The sequence below is a fragment of the Peromyscus californicus genome, unplaced genomic scaffold, assembly GCF_007827085.1.
Source record: "Peromyscus californicus insignis strain IS unplaced genomic scaffold, ASM782708v3 Scaffold_18__1_contigs__length_77618521, whole genome shotgun sequence".
NCBI classification, from domain to species: Eukaryota; Metazoa; Chordata; class Mammalia; order Rodentia; family Cricetidae; genus Peromyscus; species Peromyscus californicus.
This window is the reverse complement of record NW_026294480.1, coordinates 29,467,584-29,490,655: the sequence shown is the minus strand read 5'-3', so window position 1 is coordinate 29,490,655 and position 23,072 is coordinate 29,467,584. Positions and strand designations below refer to the sequence as shown.

Genomic DNA, 23,072 nt, shown 5'->3' with positions numbered 1-23,072 from the left:
TAATGTAATATATATAGTGTAAAATTAGAAAAATATAATCCATAATGACAATTTTATCATTAAAGGTTGGTCAGAAAGAACCAGAAAACATTATCTGTTAGATGTGGGCTCAGAGTAATTTTCTTCGTCATACTTTCTATATCCACAGTCTTTGTAGTTGACCAAGAGCAACCAACCAAAATACAGATTTTTTTTAATTACTAAAGAATTACTCTGAGATATTACTGAGTCCAACCAGATCATCAAACTTTTATAAAATGGAAAATTGTCCACGTTTTATAGTTTGAGAATTTCAAAGTAATTCACAATTACCTGATTCACTTTATTAGACTAATAAAAGCCCCCAAATTATTCATTGTGTGTATATTTATATGTATGTGGTGTATGCACACATGTATGTGCCAATGTGCACAGGTGTGCATGTACATGTGGCAGCCAGGAGAGAATGCTGGGCGCCCTACTCTATCATTCTCCACCTACTCCTTTGAGAGAGGGTCTCTCGCCTGCTTTAGGCTAGCAGCTAGCAAACCCCCGTGATCCTCCTGTTTCCTCCCTCATGGCATTGGAGCTACAGTCCCATGCAGGACCACTCCCAGCTTTTTTTTTTTTTAAAACAGGTGCAAGGGGCTGAACTCAAGTACTCAGGCTTCCTTGCAGAACAAGCTCTCTTACCCACTGAGCCATTTTTCCAGCACCCCCACTGACAACTCTTAGAAATTAAAAAACATCCTCAAATAGTTAAAATCTTAATAGTAACCTAAATAATCTACCATAATAATTGTTTCCAAGAGCACTGCAAAGATGTGACTCCATTAACATATAATACATTAACATAATATATCATACGTCATATCAGTTAAGTCAGAAGACACACATGATCTCATCAGATGCCCACAGAACTCATTGTCATGTGTGGAATGTCTTGGAAAGAAGAATGAAAGGTTTTCCAATAAATGTTGTAGTAAAAATTGTGTGGACATTTGGCAAGATCTCTTTGGTGTCTCAGATCTTTAACTCATATAAAGAATTATAGTTAAAAACTGAATGGTTCGGATCTGGAACATGAGAAATTTATAACAAATATGTGAATGGATGAAAATCTGAAAGTTTTTAAACCATGAAATATTTTTTAGAAAATGAGAATGAAATGAGTTAGAATTGAAAAATTATAGTTCAAGGAATCCAGCATTTCTTGGATTAAAGGGGTCAAATATAATCTAAATTCTAAATGAAAAATTAGCTTTAGAGATACAAGCTAAGTAGATGTTCATGATCAGTGGCTGCTAGCTCAGCTCCTTGGTAGTTTGTGGGACTTTATACACAAACATACACATAGTTATACACTGTATACAACCTCAGTGAATAAGAGTACAAGCATGAGCCCTCAGTCTGAATCATCCACACCCATGTAAAGAGTCAGGCATGTATGTACATGCCTGCAATCCCCAGCATCTGGGGGTGGAGGTGGAAAGAAGCAGATCCAAAGAGCTCCCTTGGCCAGCCTAGCTGGAAGAGTGAGCTTCCGGTCCAGGGAGAGATCCTCTCTCAAGACAATAAAATGGAGAGTGACAGGAAGACAAGCAGTGCTCTACTCTGGCCTCTGCATGCAAATGCACACTTGGCATGCGTCACACATCCATACACCACACATACCGTAAATAAGTAACTCACGCAATAAGTATAGACTTAAAACAATTTCTTCAAAGCCAGGCATGGTGAGACACACTTGTATCTCAGCACTCAAAAGGCAGAAGGATCAGGAGTTCAAGGCTGGCCTTGGCTACCTACTGAGTTGGAGCTATGTTCCTGTGCTTTATCTACCAAACATGACCCAACTCTTCTTACCACAGTTTACTGTGGACCCTCAAGAGTATCCTCTTCCACACTCTGATACTCCCTCTTCTGCATTCTTACAAGTAGAACTAAACTTCCTTCTGATGACTACCCTGACACAAGAGACCAATATGGACTATGCTAGGCACAGTGATACATGCCTAAAATCTTATCACTCAGGAGGCTGGAGCAGGAATATCTCAAGTGATAGCATAGCTTGTGCTATGCAGGCAAGTCTAGACTACATGGTGACACCAATCTCAATAAACATGCACACACACACACACAAGTGCACACAAAGCTGAAATGATACATACATTGGCAGGTATTTGTCCACATGTATGCACAGACAAATCAATAGACCATGGAAGACCATTTGCTTCAAAGGAACAACATCACTGCCTTTCATATACTGACCAGTATTTCACCAGGTTCCTAGTAAGAATTAGGAGTAACAGGCTCAGTGGTTAAGAGCTCTGGCTGCTCTTCCAGAGGACCTGGGTTCAATTTCCAGCACCCACATGGCAGCTCACAACTGTCTGTAACTCCAGTTCCAGAGGACCTAACACCCTCACACAGATATACATGCAGGCAAAATACCAATGCACACAAAATAAAAATAATAAATAAATAATTAAAAAATAATTAGGAATAACATTGCAATCATACTCAATATTATTTATACTTTGCTTATCTATAGATACACATATTCAATTTTGTGGTAGTTTATCATATAGTTCAGTCATGTTCAACTATATTGATGTATTGCAAAAGAAGAAGTCAAACAAAAAACCAACCCCAGAGACATACAGATACAGGGTAAATCTAAAGATGTGATACCTAGGAAGAGCCATGTCACACAGATGACGTACAGGACTTCCCTATTTACGTGTTGCCTACTCCCCAGCCGGTGCTACTGGATTGGCCACTCATTTTTATTAGGGACTAAGTCACTGGTAATATCAGATGAGTGTGCTGGACGGAAGAGCTGAAAAGTTTGCCGTTTCACTTCTTTCCTCTTGATTAGCAGTACACATTGCAGTTCAGATGCTGGGTGCAAGTCTTCCTATTCCAAGCGAGTCATGTAACTTTCTCAGCCCCATTTTTTTCATTTGAAATTAGGAATTATAATGGTGGCTATTGTTCACGGCTAGGGCAAAAGGAATCTATAATTGTTAGATTTTACTGTAATGCCTAGCATATAACCAGCTCTAAATAAATGTGTGGTATTATTGGGTAGTTTTAATTTTGAAACATTTCAAATATATAATCTGCCTTATAGAACTGATGCAAATGTTTTGAAAAGAATATTTGTAAGTCCCTAAATAACGCCCAAGAGTTCAAGTGTTTCTCCTCTCAAAAAAAATGTTACCAGTCAACCTTTCACAGACTTTTCAGAAACTTTCCATTTTACTGCAATTAGAAACCAAGAAATTGCCTTGGCTTTACTACGAAATTAATATGCCATGACTAAAGTGTTATACAACGTGTCTCTTTCAGCGATGAATAAGCTGAAAATGATTGGCCTAAGTCACCAAGAGTTTATAAGAAAGGAAAAAATAGGCGGGCTGAGTCTTAGTAAATCATCATCACACGAAATTCTCAGGCTATATATAGCTACTTACATTCAAATGATCACAGATGCAGTATGTACACTGTACCATTAGTCTTATTTGTTCTAGAAAAGTTACTATTATTAAGACCTAGCTTAAATGAAGTGGTTACAAATATTTTCCAAATCTTCAAATCTACATTGGCTAAAGAGCAAAAGACAAAATGATTTACTCACTGGAGTAAGAAAATAGTCTGAATCCCAATGTCTACATTTTCATTTCCATCCTACCGCTAGTAACCTGGCCGCTTGGAAGCTAACCTTCCTGGCTAACTGGTTTAAACTGAAAGTGAGACAGGATAGTAACTGCTAAAGTCCTTCCCTTGGAGAGAGCACATGAAAGAAGTCATTAATTTAAGAATAACATTTATCCCCACATCCTTACTCTGTAACTTCTAGTTTTTTATCCTTGAGAAAATTACTTGAACTAAAATTTCATTGGACTTTTCAGTGAAAAGCAAATGAAATAAAACATGCAAATCCCAAGCATGTAGGAAGTCGTGGAGAATTCATTTTTCCCGTTAAAGTTACATTTCTTTTTCTTTTTGTAAGGACTCAACAGTTTTCTCTTTGGATTTGACTTCAATTATATTAATCAAAAATTTCTCTCTCTCTCTCTCTCTCTCTCCCTCCCAACACACACTGCCTGTGTGTGTGTGTGTGTGTGTGTGTGTGTGTGTGTGTGTGTGTGTGTGTGTGTGCTTTCTCTTCATTCTGAACAAAATCATTTATAAAACAAAATTACGTTATTTATAGCATTTGTACAAAGATAGTTCTGTATGTTGTCTGTGCGAGGTGGCTCTTCCTAGGTATCCCGATCTTTAGATTTATCCAAACTTCTGCTTTTTCAGTATATTAATTTAGTTGAACATGGCAGAACGATATAATAAACTAAGTGGATATGTGTTATCTAGATAAACAAAGTGAGGATGACTGTAATGCCACTCTTAATTCTTCCCGGAACCTGGTGAAATCTTTGTCAGTATATGAAAGACAGTGATACTGTTCCTTTGAAACAAATGGTCTCCCGGGGTGAATGCCAGGCGTTTAGACTTCCCTCTCATATTGTCCATAGCTCCTGGCATTTGAAGCTTGAATATCCTATTTATGGTATTGCAGCCCGCCCAGTCCCCCGACCTTCTGAACCCCTGAGCAGGGACGAGGTCCCAAACCAAAGGTTCTATTAATTGTAGTTAGAGAACTCATGAAAAGAGGGACGGAATGAGTGCTGGTACATCTGGAAGGAAACACTAGTAGAGACTCTGTAATACTAGAGAGCTACCTAAGCCTTTAAGAGTGGGGAAAGTCACGCTGCCCCATACCTGAGCCTATGATCAAAGCGTTCTCTACACGGAGTTCTTGTTAGAGCGAGGGACCCTCTGGTCCCAACTTAAAATTTAAGCTCAGATTCACTTACATTATTGCAAGCGTTTGCTTACTGTAAGTTTTTCTGTTGATTGGTGATGATGAAGTGTCTTTGCTAGATAGGGGACTAAAAAAGTTAGATTTCTAAGAATTACCCCCCCTCTCTCTGTGAAAATGGAACAGTCCAGCAATGTTGGGGGTGGGGTGGGGATGAAACAGTCCAGGGGCGGTTAGAGCATTCCCAGACCAAACTCCCTGCGCAAGGAGGGTATGGGGTTTCAAATCAGGGTAAAGCGAAAGACAAATCTCTCATGTAAAAATAGACTTGCCTTAATAGAGATTTCTTAAATGTAATTAATGAAAAAAAAAAAGAAAAAATTAAAATTGTTACACTCAAATTCCAATTAACCACTTCTACTTTTACATTTTACATATTAATGACATAAATTATGAAGGTGTTTCAAAAATTTTTTCTCAATATGAAGCATTAAGTATAAAGAAAGGACTGTAACTCGTAACCAGTGGGAGAGCTCTCATTCTAGTGGATGAAATTGAAGATGCGTATACATAATGTGTCTTAGGTAGGGTTTCTATTGCTGTAACAAAACACCATGACCAAAAGCAAGCTGGGGAGGAAAGGGTTTATTCAGCTTACACTTCCACATTGCTGTTCATCGCCAAAGGAAGTCGGGACAGGAACTCAAGCAGGGAAGGAACCTGGAGACAGGAGCTGATTCAGAACCACGGAGGAGTGCCATGGCTTGCTCAGCCTGCTTTCTTATTGAACCCAGAACTGTCAGCCCAGGAATGGCACCATCAACAATGGGCTGGACCCTCCCGCATTGATCACTAATTGAGAAAACGCCTTCCAGCGGGGTCTCATGGAGGCATTTCCTCAACTGAGGCTCCCTCCTCTCTGATGACTCTAATTTGTGTCAAGTGACACACAAAACCAGCCTGTACAACATGCTACCATGTATTTTACATAAAATGTTCAAAACAACAACAACAAATAACATGGGAAGTACATTTTTTTCACTCCTCTCCACCCCGATTTTAGTTTACAGTACATAGTCATCGCTTCTAAAATCAAAAGTATAAAAGTAAAAGTAAAATCACACAAAAATCTCAAAGATAGCTTCTTCTATAATGCTGCCTGCCACTTTTCTAGCTATCTTATCACACACACGTATACACAGGGTTTTGTATGACTGTATCAAGTCAGATGCATACTGTTTTCTACACCGAGTTTAGAGAAATAATACGTTGTAAACATCTAATGTCTTTCAAGATAGGTCTGTTCTTTTTATGTGGTTGTGCAGTCTAATTGAGCAATAAATTATTAAGTCAGTCACTGTTAAAGGACAGATGGTTTCCAAAGCTTCACCAGCAGAAAGTGGTGCTGTAGACATGGCCCGTGTATCTGTCTTTGAGTGCTTTTTGTAGTTACAGACTAAGAATACAACCCTAGAAGAGAAATCACTAGATCAAAAGGGTGGATCTGCTTTTAAAGCGGTACCTATTTTTAAATTGTTCCCTTCGGAAACATGAATTTGCAATTCCACAAAGCCTGAATGTAAGTCTGTAACTCATGTGTTGTAGTCCCAGCAGAGGCTAGAAGAAAGTGTTGGCTACCCTGGGACTGGACTTACATACAGCTGTAACCTGCCATGTGGGTGCTGGGAACGAAACCCGGATCCCCTGGAAGAGCAGCTGGTTCTCAAAAACTCTCAGCAGTTTCTCCCTGAAGGTCCATTCTTAATACACACCATTATAGCAAGTCCTTTTCATCTTTGGTAAGTCAAAAAGATTTTCTTCCCTCCCTCCCTCCCTCCCTCCCTCCCTCCCTCCCTCCCTCCCTTCCTCCTTCCTTTCCTTCCTTGCTTTTCCTTTACTATTAAGTTGAAAATCTTTTGTTATCCTTACTGTCCATTTTTCCAGTTCATCTTCTGACGTTGTTTATGTCACTAACCTAGTTTTATTGTGTCAGATTTCTACCTAACCATTTTAAGAACTCTATATTGTGAATATTACATTTTTGTTTATAGTCACAAGTATAAACATCTTTCTCAATTTATTTCTACTTCATCTTTTACTGAATATTTTAAATAGTTACTTATTTAAAATGATCCAATGTGTTTATGTTTGTAAGCCTTACTATTTGATTATATATTTTTCTTTTTAAATTTTCATTGTTTATTTATGGGCTGGGGGCATGCAGAGGCCTGAGTGCCAGGACACATATGGTATTCAGAGGACAACTTGCAGGAATCTCTTCTCTCCTTCTACCACATGGGTCCCAAAGACTGAACTCAGATCACCAAGCTTGGCCGTCAGTGCCTTTATCCACTAAGCTGTCTTGCCAGCCCCAGAATTACATTGTTTTTTTAAATGTAGGAAGACAGTTAATAGCCAGGTATAGTGGTACACAGTTTTCATCCCAGAATTCAGGAAGCAGAGGCAGGCAGATCTCTGTGAATCTGAGGCCAGCCTGGTCTACAGAGCAGGTTCCAGACCAGCCAGGGCTACATGGTGAGACCCTATCTCAAACAAAAACAACGATTACCTCGTAAAATGAATATAATGAATGATAAAATAGATCCCTGTGGTGATTTGAAAGAAAACGGCCCCCAAAGGGAATGGCAGTGTTAGGAGGTGTGGTTTTGTTAAGTAGGTGTGGCCTTGTTGAAGAGAGTATGTCATTGTGGGGGCAGGTTTTGAGGTCTCTTATTCAAGCATCTCTCAGTGTGACACTCCATCTACTTCCTGTTGCCTACATATCAACATGCAGCATCTCCTTCTCCAGCACCATGTTCTGCCTGCACACTGTCACGCTCCTTGCCATGATGATAATGGACTAAACCTCTGAAAATGTAAGCTGCCACCTCAATTAAATGTTTTCCTTTATAAGAGTTGCTGTGGTCATGGTGTCTCTGCACAGCAATAGAAACCCTAACTAAGACAGTGCCCTTTCCTAAATTGTCAGCTCTATCAACTTCAGAGCTACATCATCGTTGGGTAATTTGATTTACTTATAATCTGCCCTCCCAAAAGGAGTTTATAAAAGACTATCTATTAAAATTTCTCTAAGTTACAATCTAATTATATTCTAACTAGAAAACAACTGTACTTTAATCCCAGTCTAAAGTTGATTTTGAGGATTTTTTTTAAAAGTGATATTATTGGAGCAAAGAATAGTTATGTAGCTTTTGTTGCTTAGTACTATATTGTTCTCCAGATGGAGAAGACCATTAATATTGTGCATTCATCCTGTTTCAATTTTATCGGTTTGGGCTTTCTAACTGTTGATATTGGTTATCAGCTTGACAGGATTCACGATCACAGACAAGTCTCTGTACATGCTTGTGAGGGATTATCTAGATTAGATTAATTGAGGTGGGCGGGCAGATCCACCTACAAGTAGACAGCACTATTCTCTGGACTTGGGTCCTGGGACCTACATGAAAAGAAGAAAGTGAGCTGAATACCAGTGTTGGTCATTTCCTGCTTAGGGACTGCAGACATGGTGTGACTGAGAGCTGCCTGTGATGAACTGCCTCAAGTTCCTGCTGCCATGAGTGCCCTGTGATGCTTGACTATAGTTTGGAGCGGTGAGTCAAAGCCATTTCTCTCCCGGAAGTTGTTTTTGTCGGGGTATTTTTGTCACAGCAATACGAAAAGTAACTAAGACTGTATTTGGTTAGCTTAACAAATATAAAAGTTTATTGTTTTAAAATATATTTATTTGAATTTGTCTCATCTCAGGTTGCAGTTTCCTGTGTATTTTGAATTAATTAAAAAATCATAATAAAATTTGGCTCCTAGAGAGGTTACAAGGAAGAAAATTAATCATGATGAAATTTTCTTTATATTTTAGATATATTGTTTTTAATTTTGGAGAACTAGAATAATTTCACTCTTTTAAAATGAAGAGAACGTTCATTTTGAGCAGAAAAATAAAATTCAAAATATAATTTCGTGTCATAATTCTCAGATTCACTTCCTTTCATCTGAACAATGATTTTCACTTTATGATGCAATTTAGAATTGGGCCCAAATTATATTTATTTTCCACACTGCTACTAGAATGATCTTTTAAAAATACAAGCTTAAAACCGCATATGTAAGTCTCCAATTTTTAACACTGCTTTTCTGAGCTTTCATAATCTGACATGTCTCCACTACTCCAATGGGGGGCGCTATTCCTAACGTTGGCATTCTCTTATTTCAGTAAATCTGTGATCTGTAGGGACTTAGTATGGTATTTCTTCTGCCTAAAAGGTTTTTTGCACAAATTTTACCATAGTAGGTCATCATCCTTTAGGCAAATCTTAAAATACTTTGTAGTTTGATGTCGGTGGGCAGAGAAAAACCTGTAAAGCGCGTTGGCTAACAGATACCAAGACAGGGGTAGAGAGGATCAGCTCCGGCGTGCAGCAGAGAGGGATGACAATGGTCTGTAGTAAACTGTCCCGTTTTGTGAAGAGTTAGAAAAGGGATGCTCAAAGACTCAAACAAACAAACAAAAAAGATAAGGGAAGGAAATGCTAGTTAGAAATGCTAATTAGCCTGATTGGGTCAGTTTGTGTTTGCTTGTGTTAAAATATGCTGTGTACTATTAGTACGTAAAATCAATACTTGATAATACCAAATGGCAACAATCCAGAGGACACTTTAAGAAAAATGGTAGAAAAACATGACTAATGTCTCATATAAATGGGGGGTCCTGAAGCTTGGTTTCACGGTAAAGCCACTTGCGGGTGTAAAAACCTGCCCCACCTCTCTTTTGTTTTTAGTGTTGTTGGTTTAGCAGTACTATGCTCTAAGTAGGCTGCAGCAATGCATTCTTCCTTAAGAACTGCATATAAAAATATAGCTTTTCATGAGCCCATGCATTTCCAGTAGAAGTAATTCAATGATTATATGTGAAGAGAAGGGCCAGTAAGAGCAAGTGTCTGCTCAGTGATCCGAAACTCGCCACAAGATAAACTTACAGCAAGATTTGCCCATCACTAGCAGAGAAGAGACCTGAGAGAAGAGGGGGCAGAAGGCAGGACAGGTTCTTAGAAAGGAAACAGAAGACAAACTCCAGGTACCTGGCAGTTTCTTGGATTAGCCTGGGAGCAAAATCATAGGAGCCGCATCATTTTTCTATATAATTATGAAATACCTTTGTTATCTTACTTTTCAATTTCTTTGTAAGCAAGTGGATATCTATTCCATTTAGCAGATCCAAGTAAAATAAGCTTTCATCTTGAGACTCTTTGAGACTAACAAAAATTTTAAACTATTTCTTAGGATGGTGAATTTATTTATTTGACAGAAACTTATTGAACACCTAACTAAATTTTTTGATGAACTGCTTGAAAAGCTGAGGATGCAGTGATTATCACTGTGGCGTTTGTAGTCTAGTGAGGGGATAAATAAATAAGAAATGAGTGTTTAGTATCTGAGTGTGGCAAGTGCAATCAAAGCCTGGGAGATGGAGAATGACAGAGAGTCAGGACAAGCCCTGCCTGTGGAGGGGTGTCAGTGGATGAGGGTAAGTCACGTGACATCCGGGGAGCAGCTTTCTGTGCAGAAAGAAAGCAGGACAAAGGCTGAGGTCAGTAGGGGCTCTACATGCTGAAGGAATCAGCAAGAAGGCAGTTTCGTTTCTAGAAGAATGAGCAGCCACCAACCTTGTTCTCCTGGAACTCACCACATAACACCAGGTGGAAAAAGACCCACAAAACGAATAAACCATCACATCAAGACGTGCCGAGGTGGTGATAAATACTGTGAAAGGGGTGGGTCTGGAGAAGGAGAGAGAGAGAGAGAAAATGTGTGCTAGTCCAGATAAGGTGGTAAAAGAAGGCTCCTTACAGGAAACAATTTTAAACGGAACGTTGAATAAAGTGAAGAATGAAACCATGCAGGCCCTGGTGAAGAGTGCCATAGCCAAACGGGGAGTGCAGAGGCCTAGGAGGAGGAAGCTGGTGGCGGGTTAGGTTAGATGCCTCACTGGAGACAGTAGTGCTTGGGGCTTTTGTGTGTTCAGATTTATCCTCAGCGAGATGGTGTGCATCCATCTTTATAAGTCTGCATTTCTAGATTAATTCAAGGACAACTCTGAACCCATAGATAAAATAAACCTTGCGGAGAAGCACGTCAGAGCCAAACTCAAGCCCTCTGCACCATGGTAGTTGGGTTGACCACCTCAGGATAGAAGTGCCTTGATTACATGATATAATCCCAAAAAGCCATTTTGATAGCTTTTGTTTCCTGAATCCACAAAGAGATAAGAAGTGAAACACGCCAGAAAACAGAAGAAGAAAAGAAGACTGGAGGGGAGAAGGAAATGGTATAATTGATTGTATAAATACAGAAGCCAGAACCAGCAGAAATGATAAAAGCTGTGGGTGTGAGTGACAGAAGGGACCCCTTAAAGAGTGAGCAGAAGTCAGTCCCACAGCTCGCTTACTCAGGAGCTCCTGAAAATGGATGGCTGCTTGAAGAGAGACTACGTTCAGGTGAGGATGGCACAAAATGTCACCTGTACTTCAGTTCCCACCTCCAGGTTCCTGCCCTGCTCCCCCTCAGCGATGGACCGTGATGGGGGACTGTAAGCTGAAATAAATCCTTCTCTCCCCAAGTTGCTTTTCGTCACATTTTATCATAGCAATAAATACCCTAACTAAGACAAAGTGTGTATATGGTTAAAGTATACGATATGCTTGGATGAGTGTGTGAAATATCTTTATGAAACCCATAACTATATACAATGAACACACACACACACACACACACACACACACACACACACACACACACACAGAGCCCAGCAGGGTGTCGTGCTTTTCTCCTCACATCTAAGCTGGAACCAGGCTGGAGAGGCATTGACATTCGCCTTAGCCAATCTCAGCCGATAGCACGTCAATGAAAGAGACTGCGCTTCACCAGAAAGGAAAAACAGCGCGGGCTGGACACAATTTAAAATCAGTGTGATAACAGCGACAATAACTTTAATACTTAAAATATGTCACGTTCTGAACTAAATGCTTTATATACATTGGCTCCCTCAATCCTTAAAACTATAAGATAATTGCTATTGTTTTTCTCTACTATGCAGAAAAGGACGTTAAGCCTCAGGAAGACTAAATACCTGGTTGGAGAATCATCAAGCTAAAAGAAATAGAACTGAAAATTTATTTGCAACTACCTTATTGTGCTCACTGGTCTCTTGGACAGTTTGTATCATTTTGTTATCCAGAAGAGACAGAAATGTCCAAATTTGTGTGTTCCTCATCACCCCATCCTCACCACAGGTTGGGGCAAGTACGAGCAACATGACCATTGAGCGAGGCTGGTAAAGACCATTGAGCCTAAACTATATCTCCTTGCTTGCTAGTATATGAACAGATTGTAGGTAACAAATTAAATGAGTGGTGTGGTTTGAGTGAGAATGGGCCCCAGAGGCTCACACGTTTGAATTCTTGGTGTAACTGTTTGAGAAAGATTAGGAGGTGAGGCCTTGTTGGAGGATGTGTGCACTGGGAGTGGGCTTTGAGGGTTTAAAAGCCCATATCATTCCCAGTTAGTTCCCAGCTCTTTGTATCATGCCTGTGGATCAGAGGTAAGCTCTCAGCTACTGCTCCAACACCGTGTCTGTTTGCCTGCTACCAAGCTTCTCTCCATGATGGTCACAAACTAACCCTCGGAAACTGTATGAAAGCCCCAGTTAAATGCTTCCTTCTGTAAGTTGCCTCGGTCATGGTGTCTCTTCCTGGAAACAGTAACTAAGACAATTGGTTTCAAAATTGGGGCTGCTGAGGTGGCTCAGTGGTCCTCTGCTGGATTTGGTTCCCAGCACTATCATGGTTGCTCACAATCTTCTGTAACTCCAGCTTCAGGGATTCTGATGCCTTTTCCTGGCCTCTTTGGGTACCAGTTTGTACATGTGGTACACATACCTACATGTGAGCAAAACACTCACACAAATCTTAAATTTAAAACACACACACACACACACACACACACACACACACACACACACACACACCCCAAATTTGAACCCAACCAGATACAGGTAAGTGCCCAGGATTGTTTTCCAAGAAGGATTGTTTATGTTCTGAGAAAATTACTTATCCTGTCTGAATACCAGTTATATTACTACCTCCTGTGGCCTATACTGGATTAAAGTGAGGACATGGATGGAGTGCACAGGAGGAACTCGAAGGGAGAGCGTGAAGAATGGAAATGATGTAAATACGGTACTAATGTATGGAATTATAAAAAATGACAATAGATATAAAAGAGTGACATCAACAGTTTGAAAGTGCCAGGCCTGTAGTAAATGCTCAGGAACATAAATGAAAAGCAAAAGCAAAAACAAAACAGATTAAATGGTATAGCATTGATTCCTCACTTACAACCTCAAACTTCCCAACTTTTCTCTGCTTAATTCTTTGTACGCTGGTCCAGAACATTGCTTATGGTTCTGGACCTGAGGCAGTCCCTAAGAATTTCTTTTCTCTCTGGCAAACTCAAGTACTTCCTTCAGGCGAGATGGGAGAAATTCTGACCTTGAGAATAGAGTCTTTGAGTTCTCAACAGGACTTGTTTTCAAAATCCAGTTATAGAAAATTTGAATATTGTTTTGCCTTTAAAAGCACAGTGCTCTTCCATTATTTTGTGAAAATTCTAATAAAAATTCAATAAGAAAAATTAGTAATTTTAAAAATGAATAATAATAATAATAATAATAAAACCCTCCACAATACAATAACCTCTAAATAAAAGTAATGTTGACAGTTGGGTATATACATATAGACATAACTTGAGAAAGGGAGTCTGGTCCTTTCTAAGGATTTTTTTTTTTCCTGAATCGGAACCTCAGCTTTTAAAGAAAGTTGATCATCTCAACTGATCAGCTGACTTATATTAAGGACAGATGTGTAAGGACAATTTACTAGTTGCCTAGAGAATTAAAAGGCATGGTCTGCCTCCTTGATTACTTCTGATACAAGGGAGAGTATCGATATACTGTGAAAATTAATGAAAACTCAAGTAGTAGAAAGTGATGAATGCAAAAGTGGGAGAGATGTCATCTGGCAACTCATTAAAGCACTCCCAAATAAGTGATAACAGTAGTAGGTATATGAGTTAATTTAATAATAACAAGTATATGGATCTGTGGGGAAGGACAATATGAAGAGATGAAGTGTCTCATGATATAACAAAACACATGTATTCATTTATTGGATGTTTATTGAGCACCATACATGACAGCTACCCAGAGAGCAGTAAACCATGCATGTGGTCATGTAGACTATAATGTAATTGCTTAGTACACGATATATACCACTGTCTGTAATGATCTTGCAATAAAGATATGATAGTGAACCTGGTGGTGGTGGCGGCGGCGGCGGCGGCGGCGGCGGCGGCGGCGGCAGCGGCGGCGCACGCCTTTAATCCCAGCACTTGGGAGACAGAGGCAGGCGGATCTCTGTGAGTTCGAGACCAGCCTGCAGCCTGGTCTACAGAGTGAGTTCCAGCATAGCCAGGGCTACACAGAGAAACCCTGTCTCAAAAAAAAAAAAAAAAAAAAAAAAGATATGATAGTGAATAGGTTCCTGCTCATGTGGTTTATACTAGAAAAAAACCATGAGGAGAATACTAATAGGCATGTAAAAATAAGGCACTCTTACAGTGATAATGGTTGTGAAGGCAATTAAGTAAAGCGACAGACAGAGTGATATGGGGTGGAGGATGGGAGCAGTATCACAGAGAGTGACTGGAGAAAGTCTCTCTAAGGAAAGTACCAATCATGAAAAGACTTCAAAGACGAGTAGTGGGAAGATTCTATTTGGGCACGAGTGTGCCAATCATTCCAGTGTGTCAGTGGGTCACAAGGAAGTGGCAGGACATTGAGATCAGAGAGAGAAGCAGTGAGTAGTAGATTAGACAGCTTGTATCTTATTCTAAAATAAATATCATATTTAATAGCAGGTAGTCAGAGTCAGGTGTTTCTCGTTGGAGTGAAAATTTGAGCAAACAAAAACTCTAGCAAAATAATATTGGATATATGATGTTGAAGGAGCTTGGTTAGAAATCTTGGAGCCAAGGATAAACTGAAATAACTGTCATTCACAAGGATGCCATTGAATGTTGCTCAAATACTAATTGGTCCTATAATAAAAACCCGGAGCCAGATATTGGAGTAAATGCTGAAAGATCAGAGGAAACAAGCCACAGCCGCTTCTCACCTCGCTAACTCGTCAGCTGATCCTGTCTCCATCAATCCTCAGACTGAATGCTTCTGAGTCCTCAGCTGAAAGGGCCTGAGTGTCTCCTGCCTTATATTCCTTTCTCTGTCCAGCCATGTGGCTTCCTGTCTCAACATTCCTAGTGCTGGGATGAAAGGGGTGTGATTCCCAAGTGCTGGGGTTAAAGGTGTGTGCCACCACTTCCTGACTCTGTTTCTCTTTTAAACTGGATTAATCTCGTGTAGTCCAGGGTGACTTTGAACTCACAGAGATACAGACGGATCTCTGCCTCCTGAGTGCTAGGATTAAAGGTGTGTGCCACCACTGCCTGAACTTTGTGGTTAACTCTGTGGCTGGCTCTGCCCTCTGATCTTCAGGCAAACTGTTAGAGTACGAACAAAATATCACACAAGTGAAGGCCTCAGAAAAAGTCAGATCTGCTAATAACGTGGGCGTCTAGAAGGCTGGCGAATAGTTACACTGTCGTGTTTGCAGTTCTTTTGATTTTGCTTGGATTGAAAAGAAACTAAGAATGTCCTTATTATCTCCATTCTCCTTATCCTTTTGGTAACCCTAATCAGGTATAGTTACACAGGTACTCTAGTTTTCTTGCATTCTTTTCTAGGTGTGAAAGTCAGTGCTCTCCTAACATGCCCCCTACCCCCCACATCTCTGAAACCTTTTCACTTCATAAGGGAGTAGATAAGAAGGTGAACTGCATGCCCTGACATCAGGACATCTCTGGGATCCTGATACTCCTCTCGCCTTAACACTCAGTGAGGTGTGTTTTGGCAACTTAGCGATTGTTCTGCTGAGCTTTTCTGTTGCTATGATCAAACCCTTATGAACAACAACCTCAGTGGTTCACGGTCCACCAGTGAGGGAAACCGGAGCAGAAGCTGTCGGTGGGAACTGAAGCAGAGACCACGCAGGAACACTGCTTATGGGGTTGCTTTTCACGGCTTGTTCAGCTTGCTGTCGTAGTCAACCCAAGACCCACTTGCACAGGGTTGGCACTGCCTGTAATGGGCTGAACCAAGCCAGGAACTCAAGGCAGAAACCTGGAGGCAAGAACTGAAGCAGAGACCATGCAGGAACACTACTTGGTGGCTTGCTCCCCGTGGCTTGCTTAGCTTGCTTTCTTACACAGCCCAGGACCACCTGCCTGGGAGGGGCGTCACCCCCATCTGGCTGGACCCTTTCCCATCAATCACTAACCAAGAAAATGCCCCCATAGACATGCTCACAGATGAATCTGATGGAGGTAATTCCTCAATTGAGGTTCCCTCTGCCCTGGTGACCCCAGTTTGTGTCAAGATGACAAAATCTAACCAGGAAACTAATATCCAAAACGTTATCTTAACACGTGATAAAAAAATTAACATTAATGAGATTTTTGCATTATTTTATGTCTTCAAGTTCCAATGTTTGTTTTATACTTACATCCTTGCCTCATTCAGGCTAAACACAAGTGGACAGAGACAGCCATGTTATTCCAGATCTTACTTTCGTTGATTCTTAAGAGCTGGAGAGTCAACCTGCTTTGCTCAGTCGTGACTGTGCTATGTTAGTACCGTGTATTGGCTCCGACAAGACTTCCTGATTCTTGACATTTTCAAACCTGTAACTCCAGAATTACTTATTCCAGAAAGGGGTGCTTCACCTGGCTCTCTCAACCCTGTTTCCTGTCCAACACTGTCCTGATGTTACATACTTGGTGTGGCACTCAGTGATTATTTAGACTTCTCTGCATTCGACGAAGTGAATTCCATTTTACAGAAAAGTACTAAGTGGAAGAAGACCCTGAGTTCTCCGCAGCATATTTAAATCTACATGTGGGAAACAGCTGTCCAGAAGGAAAGACTTGCCTAGTTATTACATCTACTCCTGGCTATTTACTGCTTGCTGCCAGAGTACCCAGAAGAAAACCATTTTTGAATATGAGAAAGGAAATATTATCTTGGTCTTCCTCTTTAGTTTTTGGTGAAAATTAATCATTTTTGCCAAAAGCCAATGCTTGGTTCATTGTTTCAGGTAGACTGAGGACAATGCCATGTGCTCAGGAAGACAGGGGCAGAGAGAATGCACAGGGATGGTTCTTTTAAGATCACCTCACCCTCTCCTCTCCAGCTACCTTGGAAACCTCAACAGCTTTTTAACTTTTCTATTTGACTTTTGAGGGCAAACTACAAGTGTGTTCTCACAGGCTGAATCTAGCCTTGAAGATACATCTGGTTGGCTCACCTGGTGCTAAAAGTTCTTTTGAGAAAAGGCTTTGAAATTGGGAACTTTCTTTGATACTACCATTCATCTTTGCAGCTTCCTTTAAAAATCACACACTGATCCACACCGAGAGATCGTCTTCCACTGTATCCTGTGGCTAAGCTGGTCTTCAGACGGGCTAAGCATTTTCTATTGGGATGCAGTTGATTTCCCATGGCCTGTTTGTGTTATGTAGTAGATATGTCTGCTCTTATCTGGACATTGGAGCTTTGCAAATCTCTATAACACAATGCAACACTCTGTCCTTTGTCTTCTTTAATTTAAGGTGAGGTAGAACAGTGGTGGAAAGCTAGTTAAGTGGTTTGGGTACTGGTTAAGTGTTTATGGACTAGACATTGTTGATGGATTTATTGCATGTTATGTATTTTATATAGTTATTATACTTGCTGTATATAGTTTTTCTTATATTAGTTGTAACCTTTTTTATTTTAGACAAAAGTGGGGGAATGTGGTGATATTTTGTTTGTGCTCTAACAAATAAAGTTTTCTTGGAGATCAGAGTGCGGAGCTAGCCACTAGTTAACCTAGAGGCCAGGCAGTGGTGGCTCACACCTTTAGTCCCAGCACTTGGGATCTCATGCCTTTGATCCCAGTACTAGAGAGGTGGAGACAGAAAATGATACGACTGGGCGGAGAGAGGAATGTAAGATGGGAGGAGACAGAAGCTCAGCCCTCCTACTTTCGTCTGAGGATTTATCCCGATATCCGATTCCGGGTTTTTATTATTAAGACCAATTAGAATTCATGCTATAGTTAAGTCCCAAATGCAATTCAACCAACTGGCCACCATGAATGTAGAATGGTAGAGCAAGAGAGGGGGTTAATGATCAGAGCTGCCTGTAGGGATGATGTCGGTGAGGGCATGTGGGAAATGACCTGGAAGAACTTTCTTTTTGGATATTTTGATCATGTATACTTGAGCTGAGGACACTTTGGTGAGAAACTGAAATATGTATAAAGCTTGTACTGCTACAGGAAATAATAAAATGAAAGTGACAATAACACTTCCTGTAAGGGAATGACCATTGGATTGTTTCCAGAACCTGTTTGTCAGATGGCTTATTGCGGTAATCTGGGATCTTACCACTTTCTGCAGAAATATAAAAACATGACTCACCTTTTTACAACTCACTCACATGAAAGTCTACACTGGATAATATACTGCATAGTGTTCGGCTTTATCTTCAACCCTAGAGACCACACAAGATATTTAGATGTGTTGACAAAAGAAATACCAACCAGATGAAATATGCTTGTCACTTTTTTGTTTTGCTTTATTCCCACAGCACCATAAGAGAATGCCTACAATGTGGAATAATAGAAATAACAGCCTAATGCCGGAGTAAGATGAATAGCTGTGCTCAATGACATAAAGCAAAATGACAAAAAGTGAATTTAACACTATCTGATAGACTGTTAGCATTTTGAAATTTATTATTTGAAAATTTAAATCTACACAACTATTTGGAAAGTCTTTTGCTGTCAACTGTCGTTGAGTCTCATTAAATTTTACAGTTATCCTGCCTCAGCCTTCCAAGTGCTGGGGACTAGAAAGGGATCAGTGAAGACAGGTCTGCCAGGTATGCCAGTAGTAATGGTTTATTATTGCTTTGTCTAATAATGTTCGACACAATTAAACTGCTTATAAGGCAAAGGCTGATTATATGTAGAGTCTAGTATTGAAATCAAATTAGTCTTATGATGACAAAATCCATACGACATCTGGATTTTGCCAACAGCCTTAATTGTACTGTTTCACCTGGTTTGGGGGCAACAGTAGTAACATGATGAAAAATAGATGTGTGAATTAGCATTTGTTTTATGTTAGGTGGGCCAGATTGATGTAGTAGAATGGAGAAAGGAATGGGGGAGCTGGGCAGGAAGGAGGTTAGGGCCATCAAGAAGAATTGAGCAGTACAGAAAGTTATTTTCAAGGTGCATGGAAGACCCCCAAAGCTCCTGGATCACTCTGGTCTGACCTCCCAAAGCACCCAGAGCTCCTGGTCATCTTGAGTACCCTGGCCTGGTATTCTCAACATTCTTGCTTAGGGACCTGCTTCCAAACCCAGGAATTTGGCCTAAGACGTGGAAACAATATAAAGAGTACATCTTCCCTGATGAGAGAAAATCTGACAGACAGCTTGCTTCTTAGACTCCTAACAGAGTGCAATCATGGGCAAATAAAACAGGCATAAATATTTGATTTCCTCCTGAAAGGGACTGTGAATCACAAAGTGTCCTGTCCTACCCTTAGATAAATCTAAATGGTAAAATAAAGAAGGGCTGTCTACCTGTCCCCAAATTCCCAAGTCCTGGGCTGGCTTCAGATGTTTCCCCAGGTGGAAACCTGTTCCTTTGGGTGGGTCCTCAGTGGTGAGGTGCTACAGTTGGATGAAGCCCTTTCTTCCCTTGGTAACAGGGCTTAAGCAAGATAGCTATAGAGAAGAAAGCCCAGCCTCCAGCTGGCAGTGTCATGAGTGGTCCAAGGACACAGTTTAATTTCCATTTGGGGACCAAGAGGATATTCCTTGTACAAAAAAGGAAAAAAAAAAAAAGGAAAGGAAAAAAAAAAGAGCCCTCCTAGATATCTAGACAGAGCTCAGAAATCAACTTCTTGTTTCCCAACACTTTCAGCCTTGCCTCCATTATCTGCTTGAGCTCATTAAAACTGGTCTCATGATAAGACTACTTGCACAACCCTCCTCCCCCCATTTTATTTAACATGGTATGCTTTGGAACTACGATCTTTCTCAAGGAACCATCTATATCTTCATCTTTCTCTCAGATTCCTCTCACTTGCCTGCTCTTACTGAAGCTTGCCTCTTTTCTGAGTCTAATACGATGCTATCAAGTGGTCAGATGCTATTTCCCGCCTTCAAGCGGCCCTGGGGTTGTGGGCATGTGTGCTCTCAGTTCCTTATCAGCCCTTTCAGAGTGGTCTCACTCACTCCTCCCTAAGAAGTCCTCATCTGTGTGTCTACAGTCATCAGAATGTATGTATCACTCACCACCTCCGTTACTGCTTCCTCCTGGTAGAGCCCTGGGTTAGTGATAGGGGAATGTCTTTCTGTTCACTGTGAATCTGTGTTGCTCTGATTGGCTGATAAATAAAATGCTGATTGGCCAGAAGCCAGGCAGGAAGTACAGGTGGGGCAAGCAGAGAGGTGAATTCTAAGAAGTGGAAGGCTGAGTCAGCCGACACCAGCCCGTTCAGGGAGCAGCCTGTAATGGCACATAGGTAAAGCCACAGAACATGTGGCAACATATAGATTAACAGAAATGGGCTGAGTTTAAATGTAAGAGCTAGTCAGTGGTAGGCCGCTAATGGTCAAGAAGTTTTAATTAATATAAACTACTGAATGATTATCTTATAAGCGGCTGCGGGGTCCGTGGGGCTGAGCAGGACCGGAGAAAACATTAGCAACAGGTTAGGGCCCTTTGTCCTTCTCTTTTTTATTCTCTTTTCTTTCCTTTTCTTTTCTCCTTGCATCCTCTTTTCCTACCTTCTGAAAATGGGCATTAAAATTTTTCTTCAGTTTTATTGGCATATAATTAACAAAAAGTATGTATTTTCAAAGTATCAAATATGATATTTTGGTATATACATATCACGAAACAATTGCCACATAAACTAATGAACAGATCAATCACATCACATATGAATCATTTTATTTCTAGCAATAATAATGAATATCTACTCAGTAAATATCAAGTATACAATATTGTTAACTCTAGATACAGTGTTGTATATTTTATCTCCAGAATTTACTCATCTTATAATTTCAAGTTTGTGCCTTTGGCCAACACCTCCTCCTTTCCCCCACACTGATCCTCATTTCTTGATTTTCATCTCCTGACTTACCATCCACTACTCTTGCCTTAATTCTTGGTGATAGTAGTAAATACGTGGATTGGTACTTCCAATATGTTGGACACTTAGTTCCTTGAGCACACCTCCTCCAAAAATCTTTATTTATCTCAATAATCTTGAGATCTGATTCCCACCAACTCTATAATACCCTGATAACACTTCATCCAAAAAATTATATCCCATACCTTCTTATTTCAACAACCACAATAGCTCTATCATATCAGTTTTTCTGCATACTGTTCCCTGAGAGCTACTTCTCCAGCCGGCTCATCTAGGTCATTACCAACAAGCTTTGGGCTGGAAATCAGTCCACTGAGCCTATTGCTTTGTAGTTGTCATACCTACTCCTGTTGATCATTTTCCCTTCCTTACTTAGTTGACATTCCATAGCCAAGCACTATAATCACCCACTTTAACTCATTCTCAAATCCTTCTACCTCTCTTGTCTCCCAAGGTCAGCATGGCAAAAATCATAACCCTGCTTCATTCATCTGTCGTCTGCCACACAACCACACAGAGCTGAAGACATGAGCTTGCTGGTCTCCCTTTAAAGCAGTTAGCCTCCGGTGGACCCTTCGTGGTTTCTCAGAGTTGCCCTACAGTTTCCTGCTCTTTCAGATGACCGTGTCACACCTGCTTTTCTCTTCGCAAATGTCCAGCATCTCCATACAAGTGACTTCACTCAAGGGAAGCATTATTTTTTAGGTGCACTGGCTGGGTTCCTTCTAAAACCTAATCTCATCCTTGTAAATTTCTGGTGAGCTTTCCCTCTCTTCCCTACTGTTACAGTATGAACATTTGCTCCCTCTAAAATTCATGTTCACATTTAATTGCCATTGTAACAATATCGAGAGACGAAATCATCAAGGGAGTAGTTAGGTCATGGGGGGCTCTGCCTTGATGGGTAGGATTGATGTTGTTATAAAAGGGTGAATTTAGACCTCATTTGCCCCCTCATACCATGAGATAACAGAAAGAAGGCCCTTGACAGATGACTGAACATTGATACTGAACTTTCTAGCCTCCAGAATGGTGAGCCCATAAATTCTCTTCATTAGAAATTTCTTAGTCTCAGGTGTTCAGTTAGAGCATGCATAATGGACTGAGATACATTATCAAAATATTCCCTCTCTCTGTGATCATTCCCATTAACACACATCCTATACTGTTCTCTAATCTTTAATTTGGAAACATTTATTGATTATCTATTATTTACATTTATGAGAGAGCTAAAGAGATGGAAAAAGAGAAAAAGATCATTGCATACTAGCCCCACAGACCAGAAGAGAGATTCTGTAAGAAATACTTCAAGTTGAAGATTATAGCATAATGAATTATAGTACTTTAATACTATCTGCAAATTTCCATAATACTCGCTTTTTATTGACTAGGTGATGTCTGTTATGGAGGTCATTTTGCTCACAGTAAAACCACTTTATGAGGCTTTCCACAGTTTCTGTCACTAGAAGCAATAGCTCTCAGCTTCCTTTTAAATTCTCACGCGTAGTGTCTCACTGTTTTCCTTAGAGAGAAAAAGTCTTTAAAGCTAGGGTAATAATCATTGTTATGAGATTTTTGAATGCTGATAAATGGTATTATTATCAGTCTGCCACTGAATGGCAGACTCTGGGCTCAGGGTTTCCCCATAGTGTGTTCATTTAACCCTCCTAGCAATCCTGTGAGGCCGGTAATGTTTCCTTAATTGACAGGTAGACAACTGAGAAACATGATTTTTCATTTTTAATGAAGCTTTTCTCCATGAGTTTTATAAAATTTTAATTTTGATTAGAAAAACATACAAATTCTAGTCTGAATAGCCAAAGAACAAGAAAAAGTATGCATGCAGACAATCTGAACTGAA

The 23,072-nt window shown here is 40.2% G+C and overlaps 1 protein-coding gene across 28 annotated transcripts in view; it reads left to right on the top strand.

Moving 5' to 3' along the window:
* The window catches only part of LOC128113447 (40S ribosomal protein S25-like), an 85,839-nt gene that overhangs the window by 16,006 nt on the left and 46,761 nt on the right, over positions 1-23,072 (top strand). For 24 of the 28 annotated variants that reach the window (XR_008219464.1, XR_008219476.1, XR_008219453.1 and 21 more), the window contains 2 exons: positions 6,413-6,606; positions 8,323-8,421. The gene's annotated coding sequence lies outside the window, so the exon portion shown is untranslated. Of the gene's footprint in view, positions 1-6,412; positions 6,607-7,601; positions 7,684-8,322; positions 8,422-21,665; positions 21,969-23,072 lie in introns of all 28 variants that reach the window. The other 4 variants (XR_008219475.1, XR_008219472.1, XR_008219474.1 and 1 more) reach the window with 3 other exon arrangements.